Here is a 14,727-nt window from a genome sequence, read left to right as displayed (position 1 = left end):
GACATCTGAACACAATGTAACTTAGAAATAGTAATGCCGCAATTTCAGTATTGTTATTAATTCTTTTAAGTCTGTAAAGTTGTTCGTAATGTTATAAGTCTTTGGATTTTGTCAGAACGTCAATATTTTCGTTTCAGCATAAGAATACGCAAAGCTGAGGTTGATAAATGTGGTGTTCGTGTAGTTTTACAAGTTAGTCAAAAGGTGCTGGAATAAAATATGAGGCATATATCAGATTCAGAATCTTGCTAGTCAGATCTCAGTTTATATTGCTAACAGTATTTCAACTGATGCTGCAAACTTTCCATTGACTAATGCTTTTTTTAGTTTTACATTTTCATTAAGACATTACTTCATGTTAATAAGCTGTCACCCTTGGCTGTTTTTACACAAACATCTTCAAAATAAATAAATACATAAATAAATAAAAATGAAAAACTTTACTCCACTGTCTATCCAGGATCTATAAAGTGTATTTTGAATATTCTTCGCATTAAACCACTGAAACAAAAACATGAGGCACAAAATGATCTGCACTGTAAATAAAATGTACAGAAAAAACAGCCAAATGTCTGTTTTAAAGCCTGCATGTGTTTTGAAAGTGTATTAACAAACTCTCATTGATCATTGCAATTTGTAAAAACATTTCTCCTGCCCTTTGTACTAAAATAATGAGACTGAGATCTTTGTCATTACTCAAGTTCACCACACGAGGTCTCTCAAAGGAAGTCTTACCTGAATCTTCTGGGCCCTCATTTGTAAGAACAGTTTCACAATATACCAACTTGTGCTTGTATGTAGGTATGTGTGTAAATATAAGGACAAAATATAGAACCTTGCAAAAATAAACAGTGCATAAAATCTTTTCTATGCACTGCTGATAACAGATGAGGCCCCTGCAGCTCAAGAGAAATTGGACTCAATGATCATATTAAGAGAAAAGGAGAAAAAAAAAGTTTTACATTTTCATTAAGACATTACTTAATATGTTAATAAGCTGTCACCCTTAGTTGTTTTTATACCAGCAGGGCTCATAATGAACCCCAAACAAAAGCATCAACCACAAGGAAAATTGTTTGTGGTGAAAATAAAAGACAACCACAAACAACATCTAAAAAAAAAAAAAAAAAAAAAAAAAAAAAAAAAACATCTGTCATGATTGGCACGTTTCCCTTTTACTCCTCTGTAAAACAGACCATCAAAAGTCTATCCAGGATCTCTAAAGTGTTTTTGAATATTCCTCACATTAAACCATTAAAACAAAAATATGAGGCACAAAATTACTTGCACTGGGAGTCAGATATACAGGAAAAACAGCTAAATGTGTGTTTTAAAGGCTGCATGTGTGGTTTGAAAGTGTATTAACAAACTCTCATTGATCATTGCAATTTGTAAAAACATTTCTCCTGCCCTTATAAAGAAGCTCATTTTGTACTAAAATAATGAGACTGAGATCTTTGTCATTACTCAAGTTCACCACACGAGGTCTCCATCAGCCTCTGCTTCAAGTCTTACCTGAATCTCCTGGGCCCTCATTTGTAAGAACAGTTTCACGATCTACCAACTTGTGCTTGTATGTAGGTATGTGTGTAAATATAAGGACAAAATATAGAACCTTGCAAAAATAAACAGTGCATAAAATCTTTTCTATGCACTGCTGATAACAGATGAGGCCCCTGCAGCTCAAGAGAAATGTTGAAAATAGTTTGTTCCAAAGAAAAGGAAAAAAAAGCATTCTGAAATTGGAATGGCCTATAACAGGGGTGTCAAACTTAGCTCCTGCACAGTTTAGATTTAACCCTAATTAAACACACCTGATCCAGCTAATCAAGTCACTTAGGCTTAATTTGAATACAGATCAAAGCATGTGTATGAGCCTAATGGTACTTTCCAAAATAGCACCAGGGTGACGCAGAGACGATGAACTGAAAAAATGTATTTTAGTTTTTTTGCACAACAAAAAGTATTCTTGTAGCTTCATAAAGTTACGGTTGAACCACTGATGTCACATTGACTATTTTGTTGATGTTCTTGGTACCTTTTTGGACCTTGACCATGATAGGACCCTTGCTGTCTATGGAGGGTCAGAGAGCTCTCAGATTTAATCAAAAATATTTTCTAAGACAAACAAAGGTCTTACGGGTTTGGAACGACATGAGGGTGAGTAAACAATGACAATAAACCTCTTCCATGACTTCCGGGTCCAAATGTTCAGATCAGATCAGATGACACGAGAAAACAACAGACGGTACTAATTATACACTCACAATGTGATTATAATTATACCCATTAACTCCATACTGAAATCCCAGATAGCCAGACAATGAAAATATAATTAAACATTTTTTTGTGTTTGGGACACTGTGCATGAAGGCTGTAGTGTACACCGTGAATTTGAACATTTTTAGCTTAAATGTTTAATATGAATAAACAGTGCTCATAAACGGCTGCTGTATTCTCAAGTGAAATTAATTAGGAGTTGGACCCGGAAACCGCATTTATTGGTGCGTTCGATGGACGTGCTACGTTGCCACTTAACAAGCCCATTTCATTTCTGGGTATTAAAGGGGACATCATGCCCATTTTCCACAAATTGGTATAAATCTTTGGGATCTCCATGAAATGTCTGTAACATACTTAAAAATTCCTCAATTGTTGTGTAAAACAACACCAGTGGATTAAAGGTATTAACGTTGCAAGTTAATTTCAGTGGATTAATTTATAATTGTTCATTTCAAGACCAGCAATGAGCGCTAACAACGTCAACGTTGTAAATTTTGATGACGAGGATGGTGTCATACAGGGTTGCATTTTCCAAAAGCATTGTTAGCTAACTATGGTTGCAAATGGGCAACAGCGGAACGTTTTTGGAAGCGCACTGCAGAGTGTGACACCAGATGAAACAGTGTGTGAAGGCGTTGCCCATTATCAGCAGCTCGACTATTCATCAATGTGTCTAAACACAAGGCGTCTTGAGAGTCAAAAGAAGTGACAAATTTAGTCAAAAGCGAGTCTGAGGCAGCGCCCGCTCCCTGTGGGAGAACCGAAGCACACTTATAAGGGGACAAGACTCTGTGTGCGCGTTTACACATTACTTAATAGTAATGAAGAAAAAAAAAAAAAAACTGCGATTTTAGTAACAATGTAGCATTAAAAAGACATTTTGAGTTGCTAGTCCCACTCCTTATCAACTTAATGTTACCATTTCCTAAAAATATGTACAGTATAAAGAAAAACATGACACTTTGAATCTATTCTCTGAATTTATTTATTGCAAAAATATCAAAAGCCATAGAAAAATTGTTTTGTGAGAGAAAGAGCACAATTCAAACACACGTGGCCCGAAACAAGGCGTGACCCAATTTGTGAGAAAGAATGTTTAAATTTATAACGAGTTGAAAAACGGCTTTAATTTGCTTCTGTTCTTTCGCAGTCTTATAGGATTTTGAAGATTTTGTCCCACGACTAAATATTATACGATAATCAGAGGTTCTCAACTCTGACCGTCAAGGTGCACTTTCCTTTAGAGTTCATCTCCAACCCAAATCAAACACACCTGAACAAGCTAATCAAGCTCTTCATGATCACTAGAGAGTTACTGACAGGTGAGTACGATCAAGGTTCAAACGAGTAAGTTAAACTTAATTAAATGAATGCAACTGAAAACGTAATGCAATTGATATGACATCTGAACACAATGTAACTTAAAATGCTAATGCTGCAATTTCAGTATTGTTATTGATTCATTTAAGTCTGTAAAGTTGTTCGTAATGTTATAAGTCAAACACACGTAACAAAAATATGAGGCACAAAATGACCTACACTGTGAGTAAAATATACAGAAAAAAACAGCTAAATGTCTGTTTTAAAGCCTGCATGTGTGGTCCAAAAGCTCAGATCAGATCAGATGACATGAGAAAACAACAGATGGTACTAATTATACACTCACAATGTGATTATAATTATAATTATACCCTTTAACTCCGTACTGAAATCCCAGATAGCCAGACAATGAAAATATAAATACAAAAATTATTTGTATTTGGGACGTTGTGCATGAAGACTGTAGTGTACACCGGAACTTTGAACATTTTTAGCTTAAATGTTTAATATGAATAAACAGTGCTCATAAACGGCTGCTGTATTCTCAAGTGAAATGAATTGGGGCTTGGACCCCGAAACCGCATTCATTGGTGCGTTCGATGGATGTGTTACGTTACCACTTAACAAGCCCATTTTAATTTTTGGGTATACTTTGGGTAACTATACCTTTAAAGGGGACATCATGCCCATTTTCCACAAATTGGTATAAATCTTTGGGATCTCCATGAAATGTCTGTAACATACTTAGTTTAAAATTCCTCAATTGTTGTGTAAAACAACACCAGTGGATTAACTGTATTAACGTTGCAAGTTAACTTCAGTGGATTAACTTGCACAGAATAATTGTTCATTTCAAGACCAGCAATGAGCGCTAACAAAGTCAATGTTGTAAATTTTGATGACGAGGAATGTTGTCATACAGGGTTGTATTTTCCAAAAGCATTGTTAGCTAACTATGGTTGCAAATGGGCAACAGCGGAGTGTGACACCAGATGAAACAGTGTGTGAAGGCGTTGCCCATTGTCAGCAGCTCGACTATTCATAAATGTGTCTAAACACAAGGCGTCTTGAGAGTCGAAAGAAGTGACAAATTTGGTCAAAAGCTTACAGTAGCAGAGGCCAGCGAGTCTGAGGCAGCGGCCGCTCTCTGTGGGAGAACCGAAGCGCACTTATAACTGGGCGAGACTCTGTGTGTGTTTACATGTTAGCTGAAGCTGATAAAGAAAAGGGAAGAAAACTGTTGAGAAAGAGTTTCAGTCTGAAAATTGCATACAGGGCAGTACACTGCATTTAATACACTGCATTTCATGACAGTTCATATGTGCATCAGTGGTATTTGTGACCCATATACTAAATATTGAGAAAATCACCTTTAAAGTTGTCCAAACAAAGTTCTTAGCAATGCATACTACTAATCAAAAATTAAGTTTTGATACATTTACGGTAGGAAATTTACAAAATATCTTAATGATCTTTACTTAATATCCTAATGATTTTTGGAATAAAAGAAAAATCGATAATTTTGACCCACACAATGTATTGTTGATATACACATGCTACTGGTTTTGTGGTCCAGGACCACATTTTAAATAGCACTGAGATACTATTAAAGTTTTTGTTTGTAATCTTGAAATAGTCAAAATGACATCGCTGAAATAAGTTTTAAAATAACATTCATTTACAAACAGACATGCCAGAAATCCAACATACTCTTGTCAGCCTTTCCGCTAAACCTCATGAAAATTTGACACCCATCTAACAGCCAGAAAAACATGCTGATGATGGGAATGTCACATGCAAACATCTTCTCTATTTGCTCTATATGTAATACATTTATTTTTAATGAGTGATTATAATGTTTTTGTGCCACAACATTAAAGACATTTTAAAAGTAGAAAGACAAAAGTATTAGTATGAAGCCGCCTCTTTTAGACACTGAATTCACTCACTAAATGTCTGATTTAGCTGTTTAAAGGTCATTGCAAAAGGTTCAGAAAAAAAAGTGAAATTGATCTAAGAAAAGCTCCTTCCCCTATTTTGTAATTTTCCAATGTAATGTAATCACATTTTAAGTGGCTTAGTGTAACTTAAATTACTTTTTTTTTTTTTTTTTTTTTTTTATAATGGCCAACAGATTTTTAAAATAACCCCCTAAGATGATTTTGTGTTTCACATCTTGTAAGATGAGGTTGTGAGTTTTAGCACAAGTGGTTAACACCTACATCAGGCAGAACAGAACATCTTAAGAGGAGCCAAAAGTGTGAGAGAAATATGAAAGTGGTTTACCACACCAATATTCTCCATCAGCCTGTTCAGAGCAATAATAATGTTAATATTAGCGTGAGACCTGTTCTGGATGTTGACAGATTAGAAAAACAGGAACTGAGATCTCAACTGCTGCCCTTCTTTCAAAAACATTTTCTACACATCAGGCTTTTTTCCATTTGCTCAAGTGTATAAGTGCCCTTTTTAAAAAAAAAAAAAAAAAAAAAAAAAGCCAAGAATTGTCTTTTTTAATCAGTGGATTGATGTTTTAAATCACTAAAACTGCACAACAATGTAGATTTTCATCGTAATAAAAGTTGTGGGAATTTGTGCATTTTTCTATTTATCATTCAAATATCTGTATTTGTACAAGTGTGAGACATTTGTACAGAAATAAATAATCTCTTCATGCAAGACGCTACAGGGCCACATTGCTTTTTGACTAGTAAATGATGACATTGTGGGCTAATTGGTTTTTCGTAATATGTTATTTCAGATTAGTGAAACAAACCCATTCAAATTACACATGTAAGTGTTTATTTTATTGCACTTTATATAGATTATGTAGATATCAGTTGCAGTACATATCTTTAAAAGTTTGTTTCTCTACTTCAGCACCACTTACATAAACGGAAACCTACTCCTGGTTTCATAGATAAGGCTTAAGTCTAGTCCTAGACTAAAATGTCATTCTAGGCTGTTACAACTGAAATAAACTTGCACTGACTGATCTTAAAATATGCCAGTGCCTTTGTTTTGTCTTGAGACGCACACCAGTAATCTTCCCTAGGCATGTTTTTAAAAATTGCTAAAATGTCCTAATTGAACTATGGCCTAATCCTGGTTTAGTTTAAGCCCTGTCTGTGAAACAGGCCATAGAGTTTTATTCTTCTCTATATTTTGAAGGTTTTTACTGAGGGGTTTGTTTGTATATCATTCACTGGATTTTATTATTGCAATTTTTCTGTTTGTATCTGTAGATTTCAATTACAATATACATTCTTAAAGGTGCTTTTCTTAAAAATGAGTTTTTCTCCACTTTAGCAGCACTTATATACCAAACTATAATAATAATTAAGTTGGCTTGAGAAAGCCAACTTACTGATCTACTATTTAAGGGGCCTTTCACATATCGCGTCTTTTGCGCTCTCAAGTTTATTATTTCAGATGTAGACGTGCGGCAGCCGCGCTCATAATGGAAGCGACCCATAGACTTAACATTGCGGCCAAATTTGACAGGTTGCAGCACAGAGCAGGAATTTCGTAGAAACATGTGATTCACCACATTTGAAGAGGCTGGCAAGCTGTGTGAGAACATACCCCGCAGTGGGGTACAAGTTGTACCCCTGGGGCGCAAGAGCCCCCCAAAGTTGCCCCATAGACGTACAATGGTGAGGGACGGCCCATTAAAAAGCATGTGTTTTTCCTGCTAGAAATTTTGCATTTTGCATTGCACTCTGGTTTACAGTGTCATAGAAACATTTGGGAGGGCTCATTTATCTCAGCCAACCAATCAGGCTCTTAGGATCACTGTAAAGCTGTCAAGCCACGCCCTAGCAACCATTTAGAGCACCCTACCAACAGATCCCATAGACTACCATTATAAAAGCCCAGATGAATATCTTTGGATCACAGTGTCACAGAGACATGGGGGTGGGTTCATTTGACTCGGGGCAGCAAACAGCCATCACCTTCACCACTTCCTAGCCACGCCCTAGCAACCACTATTGAGCACCCTAGCAACCCAAACCCAAAGAGGCGTATCTTCATATCCGAATGTCATAGAGACATGGGGGTTGGTTTATACCATTCATACTGGCAGGCAGACTTTGGAGTATCGTCATTGGCAGCTGCCAAGCCACTCCCTAGCAATCAAACAGTGTTTCCTAGCAACCATCTAGCAAGACCAATATCTCTATATCAGAATATCGTAGAGACACGGGACTTGGTTCTTTTAACTCATGCTAGCAAACAGGAATCCTTAAGATGCTAGTCATGCTAGCAATGAATAGCTACATGCTAAAAGTGATTAGCTAAGTGCTAAATCAGGCTAAGAACATGCTAAGAACTCTATAAGACTCCATAGTAACGATCTGTGATAACTAGTAACTGCCTAACAACACTGTAGCAACCACCCCAAGTACCCTAGCAACCGTCCTAGCAACCACTCCAAGTACCCTAGCAACTGCATAGCAACACGCTAGCAACCAAGTGCCAAGTTTTGTCACAGCAAGCACCACTCACATTTTCTTCAGGAAATGTACATGTCTAGTTATTCTTCTTCTTCTGAGCCAAATTTCGGTATCTGTCTCCTCCTAGAGCTTTCAAGCTAGAACCACCAAACTCGGCCCAGACCTTCAGACTGGTCTGACTCGGTGTGCTGTATCTTTTCAGACTGATCCGGCTTACGGTTTTCGTAAACCAGACTATCAAACCACCAAAAATCCCATAGACTTACATTGACGGAATGTTCAAATGAGCAACACTATTCAAACTCCAACTGACAAAATTCAAATCTAAACTCCCAGAATCCCTTGAGACTCAATCAAGCTTCACTTCTATGTACTATTTCTAATCCATTTACTAATTTAAGCTTTCACTTTAATATTTCTAATATTTCTAATCTATCTAGTTAAATCATGCTAGCAACATGCTAATCGTGTTAGCAACATGCTAGTAACATGCTAATCATGCTAGAAACATGCTAATCATGCTAGAAACATGCTAACAACATGCTAATCATGCTAGCAACACGTTAGTAACATGCTAATCATGGTAGAAAAAAGCTAGCAACGTGCTAGTAACATGCTAATCATGCTAACAACATGCTGGTAACTTGGTAATCATGCTAGCAACATGCTAGTTACATGCTAATCATACTAAAAACATGCTAACAACATGTTAGTAACATGCTAATCATGCTATCAACATACTAGTAATATGCTAATCATGTTAACAACATGCTAGTAATATGCGAATCATGTTAGAAACATGTTAACAACAAGCTAGTAACATGTTAGCCATGTTAGAAACATGCTAGTAACATTCTAATCATGTGTGCACCATGCTATCAACATGCTAATCAGGCTAGAAACATGTTAGTAACTTGCTAATCATGCTAACACCATTCTAGTAATTTGATAATTATGCTAACAACATGCTAATCATGCTAACAACGTTGTAATAAGCCTATAAAAATACAAACAACAAGCTAATCATGTTAACAACATGTTAAATCATGTAAGCAATGTGTTAAATCATGTTAGCTGCTTTCATACTTTTACAACTGCTTCAAACTTTCAAGGCTAGGCTTTTTCAAGCCAACTTAAAGTTTGTTCTCAAACTTTACTCATCTAGTATAATATAATATTTTTATACCTATCCTGATTCTGAAGATTTGTATCGAGGGGTTTTGTTCATGTGTCATTCGGATGGTTTTATTATTGAACTTTATCTTTTTGCGGCTGTAGATTTCAATTACAATACACATCTTTAAAAGTTTGTTTCTCCACTTCAGCAGCACTGACGTATACCAAACTAAGCAGTTTTATTCCAAGCTTGATTCTGAAGATTATCACTGAGGGGTTCGCCCATATATCACTCGAATGGTTTTATTATTGCACTTTATCTATTTGCATCTGCAGATTTCAGTTACAATATATATTTTTAAAGTTGGTGTTCTCAAAATAAGTCTGCTTCTATTTATAATATTATAATACATATCTTTAAAAGTTTTTTTTTTCTCCAGTTCAGCAGCACTTACGTAAACTAAAACTTAGTGTTTTATTCCTCTCTATATTCTGAAGATTTTTACTGAGGGGTTTGTTCATGTATCATTCGCTTGATTTTATTATTGCACTTTTCTCATTTTCTCGATTTTCTCAAAATGAGTTTGTTTCTCCACTTCAGCAGGACATATATCAAACTTAGTAGTTTTAGTATTTAGTAGTACTTAGTAGTATCTTGATTCTGAAGATTTTTACTGAGGACTTTATTCATATATCATTCAAATGGTTGTATTATTGCACTTCATCCATTTGCGTCTGTAGATTTCAATTACAATACATATCTTTAAAAGTTTTTTTTCCTCCACTTTAGCAGCACTTACTTTCACCAAGCTTAGTAGTTATATTCTGAAGAGCTTTACAGAGGGATTTGTTCATATGTCATTCACACTGATTTATAGTGTATAGTGAACATTTTATTCCCCCCCAAAAAAAAAAAAAAAAAAAAAAAACAAACAATACAGTTGTTGACAGTATTTTCTGATTTATGGAATATTAAAAGGAGAATTCCAAAATCCCTGCTGGAAAAAACTTTAACTCAAATAAATCAACAAAATCAAACAAGAATTTTGAACCTGGCCTTATCCATTTTAATGTAATTCAGTGAATAGTTATTTGAATAATGCATCATTTGCATATAAACATAACACAAACATGACATTTAAAAAAAAAAATGTCTGCAGTCTTGAAATAGTTAATTTTATTACTCTTTTGACCTAGGGTGTCTTGCCTTATATACAGTAATTCCAGTGATTGGAAACTGACACACAAATAGAAATCCGGCCCATTAATCTCTATAAAATGACTTTTAAAAACCTTCAGGAATGTGGAAATAAAACATAACCCTGTTGTGATGCAGGAGGGAAGATGTGGACGAAGGACAAATAAAGAGAGTGGTGCATCGTGATGTCCAGTGCCTGGAGCTGGAGAAAAGATTTTATCACCATCAGACGGATGGCAGAGTTCACTAAAACAGAACACTACGTATGTTGGTTAAACTTGGAAAGAGGAAGTTAAACCGGTAAGTTCATGCTTTGAGGTTAGTCTAATTTTATCTGAGTTTCTTCTGAAAAGACCTGATGTTGTTGTATAGAATGAGATGATGGTGGTACTGATAGCAGAATAGTGAAAACCACAAAAAAAAAAAATGTTGCATCTTTAGAAACTGGAAGATGACAGTCAATGAAATTTAAAAAACCCACTACTCCGGTCAAAGACTTTAAGTCAGAAGTTTGAAATAATATTTTTTTTAATGTTATTTTTTACTGGTCTTTCCTACTACATTTTACACTGAAATTGAATTGGTTGTTTTAAGTAAAAATAACATTTGGTGAAGTTTAAAAGAGTTAGTTAGTTTTAGTTTTGAGTATTTAAATAAGATAAATAATGCTATTAAGTTTTTTTTTCTGAGGAACATTATTTTCGTTCACACAAAATAAGTCAGTGTATCTTCACAAGCAAAAAGAAAGTCACAGAGGACATGAGGGTGACAGAATGACAGATTGTTTGTGAATTATCACTTGAAGTAGAACAGACATGCAAACAAGTAAAATAGAGAAGAAAGCCTGCATTACTTATAAATGGAGAACTACCTACAGCTGTAAAGCAAAAAAAGAAACATTTATGTAAATGGGTCGGTGTGCGTGCTTATTTCCACAAATAACGTATACAGCTCATGCTTTAAAAATAAATCCTCACATCAGTTTCCTGTTGTTAGAACAAATTCAGCCTATTAGTGTGACATCACATCCTCAGATAAAGAGATTACTATCTTGTTTTACACTTCAGTATTTCTGAGGCAGCAAACAGAAGTAGTTTACAAAAGTTCACACTTTTATCTCAACGAGTTTGAAAAACTTAATACAAGAGAATGAAATCCAATCAAACTTCAGAAAAATCATATGAATTAATTCCTCTAAATATCCTGACAGGACTTTTTCCTTTTTCATGTTCTCATGACAGTGCGTTTACGGCCGTGCAGATAACAGCAGGGCCTTATTCTGTGTGTTAGTTAATCATTAGCTGTTAGTAAATGACACTGCTGAAAGAGGAAGAAGATGCAACAGCAAAAACACACTCGAAAATACTCATCCAACAGATACTACTCTATCTTTGTAAACAAGAAATATTTTCTGTGCTTGAGTGACTAAAACTATACATTTCTTAAAAAAACCTATACATTCTTTTGCCTGAAATAAAATAAACATTAACTGAAACTATTTTTTGGTATAACTATTTATTTATATATTTATTTATTTTATTTATTTCATTTCTCATTTAGTTTTATAGTAATTTTATGTAAAATAACTAAAATTGAAATAAAAGTTAATTAAAAAAAAAAAAAACCTTTATAGACAATTTAAAAAAAAACTAAACTGTTACTAAAACTTAACTAATCTAAACAAGAATAAAAACCATTTTTAAATAGTAATTAAAACTATAATAAAATAACCCCACTTGTGTGGATTTATAAGATTTTTAATCTTAGAGATATTTTACACTAATAAATATAATAATTTAAGTTTTCATTCATATGCAGTCCAAAAAAACAAAAAAAATAAACAAACAAAAAAATTCTACATTTAGAAATCATCAATTGAAATCTCATGGGCAATATGTGGATCGAAGATGAAAGGGGTTTTCAAGCATCAAAACAGTAAAAGTTTTATACAGCTTTAAATTTCCCCCTAAATTACAACGCATCCTTTTTGGTTTAATTTTTCAGAGCAAAAAATGACCATCATCCATTTTTACCATGATTTACAAAAAATGTAAACCATGTACATTTCAGTGTAACAGTAGTTCACAACAAAATTATCTTTTAAGGCCTATTTAGATCCAAAATCATTAGATGACATTAAGAGTCTCTATTTATGGAACACAGTTCAGCTCCACAAATACTAATTCCTTTTTTTTTTTTTTTTTTTTAAACCACTGTCCTTTAGATAAATTTGTCAGCAAGATGTTTTAAACATTTAAAATGTAAAAAAAAATAATAATAATAAATAAATAAATAAATAAATAAATAATAATAATAATAATATATATTTTTTAAATAAGTACAGGTCAGAATAAGTATATTTCATTTTTACATAGATATGAATGATGATAGAACATTATTTCACCCATATTTTGATATTTTATTTTTTCACAAAAGTTATCTGAAACATTACAGACTTTACTTGCATTTAATATGATTTCTGTGTATATAAAATCACTTTTGCATTTTTAATTTGAAAATGTGATGTCTCGTCTTTAATACATCATTAGAATTTAGTATGTTTCAGAAATGACTTATTTGCAAATGTTCATGCATGTAGACGACAGAGATGCCCAGGACATTCAACTATTGCACTCGGAAGGCATGAGGCATTTCCTTTCGCATGCAGGAAGTCACATTAAATGATCAGAAAACCACATTTAAATAATCCACCCCAGATCATACTATGATTTCCCAACCCAACATTTCAAAAGGTTAAAAAATAAAGCACTGATCTACAGTGTTAAACAATGGTTTAATCAACCTCACATTTATAAACACGTCAAGCTACAGGAAGTAATGCAACACTGACACACCAAAAAACACTCAATCAGCTTGTAAAACAGAAAAAGAGGATCAGATGGGTGCACTATACAGTATGTGTGCAAATAAAGCTTAATACTTATATATCCAACTTTATATAAAGATTTGGTCAATAATATGTGACCCTGGACCACAAAACCAGTCAGAAGTAGCACAGGTATATTTGTAGCAATAGTCAACAATACATTGTATGGGTCAAAAATATAGATTTTTTTTTTTAATGCCAAAAATCATTAGGATGTTAAGGAAAGATCATGTTCCATGTTCCTACTGTAAATATCAAAACTTAATTTTTGATTAGTAATATGTATTGCTAAGATCTTCTTTTGGTCAAATTTAAAGGTGATTTTCTCAATATTTAGATTTTTCGCACCCTCAGATTCTAGATTTTCAAATAGTTGTATCTTGGCCAAATATTGTCCTATCCTAACAAACCATACATCAACGGAAAGCTTATTTAGCTTTCAGATTATGTATAAAAAAAAAAAAAAAAATCAACCCTTGATCCAAAAACTCATAAGTTCTAAAGTCCTAAGAAAAGAATGGGTACAACTTTAGACGTTTTTGATCCACTTCAAATGTTGAGATTTTATATATATATATATATATATATATATATATATATATATATATATATATATATACACACACACACACACACACACACACACACACACACATATGCCTTTGTATTATTTACAATTTAAACAAAATTGCTTTTTTTTTTTTTTTTTTTTTCTGTGTATATTCACCATTATACAAGGAGTTGGCCAATAATATATATATATATTTTTTATATATTTTATTTTTATTTATTTATTTTTTTATAATAAATTAATACATTTGATTTTTCAATGAAAGCAACACAGATACAACAAAGATGAGTACATTTATATTTCTGCTTTTAACAGATGCTTTACTGTAAATTTACCTGGACTAGTTTAGATGGTAAAAACAATGCAATTTACTACCAACTAACACTACAGGACTTATGCGAGTGAATTTTTAGACATTACCGGGCTTTTCTCAGGCTCTACTTACAATTTAATTTAAAGACATCATTACTGTTATATTTATCTGTAAACAGAGGTGTTTAGAAACAGCATGTGACTGCTTCAACTCACTCCAGACGGCCAAATGCAGATATTTGACATATTTTAACCCCTAAAACTAGTCTATAGTAGTCAACATTTGAAGTAGATTAAAACCTTTCATCAAAGTTGCCCTAAAACCAAAACAATACCCGTTCTTCTTGTCTTAGGACAACTTTGACAAACTTTTTTGATCCACTTCAAATGTTGACTACTGTATATTCTAGAACTCGCGTCGGTTTCACACTGGATGCGCAGGCAGAGCAGAGGCAGCGCAGAAGCTGTGTTTGCGCAGAGCGGGAGCAGCACGCGCCCATTGTGAACCGCGGCTTGTGTACTGCAAATACAGACGGGTATCGTTCATTCGGTCACGCTTTTCAGGTGTTCTCTGACAACTGTT

This window comes from Labeo rohita, unplaced genomic scaffold, assembly GCF_022985175.1.
Source record: "Labeo rohita strain BAU-BD-2019 unplaced genomic scaffold, IGBB_LRoh.1.0 scaffold_135, whole genome shotgun sequence".
Taxonomy (NCBI): Eukaryota; Metazoa; Chordata; class Actinopteri; order Cypriniformes; family Cyprinidae; genus Labeo; species Labeo rohita.
This window is presented reverse-complemented; position numbering follows the sequence as displayed.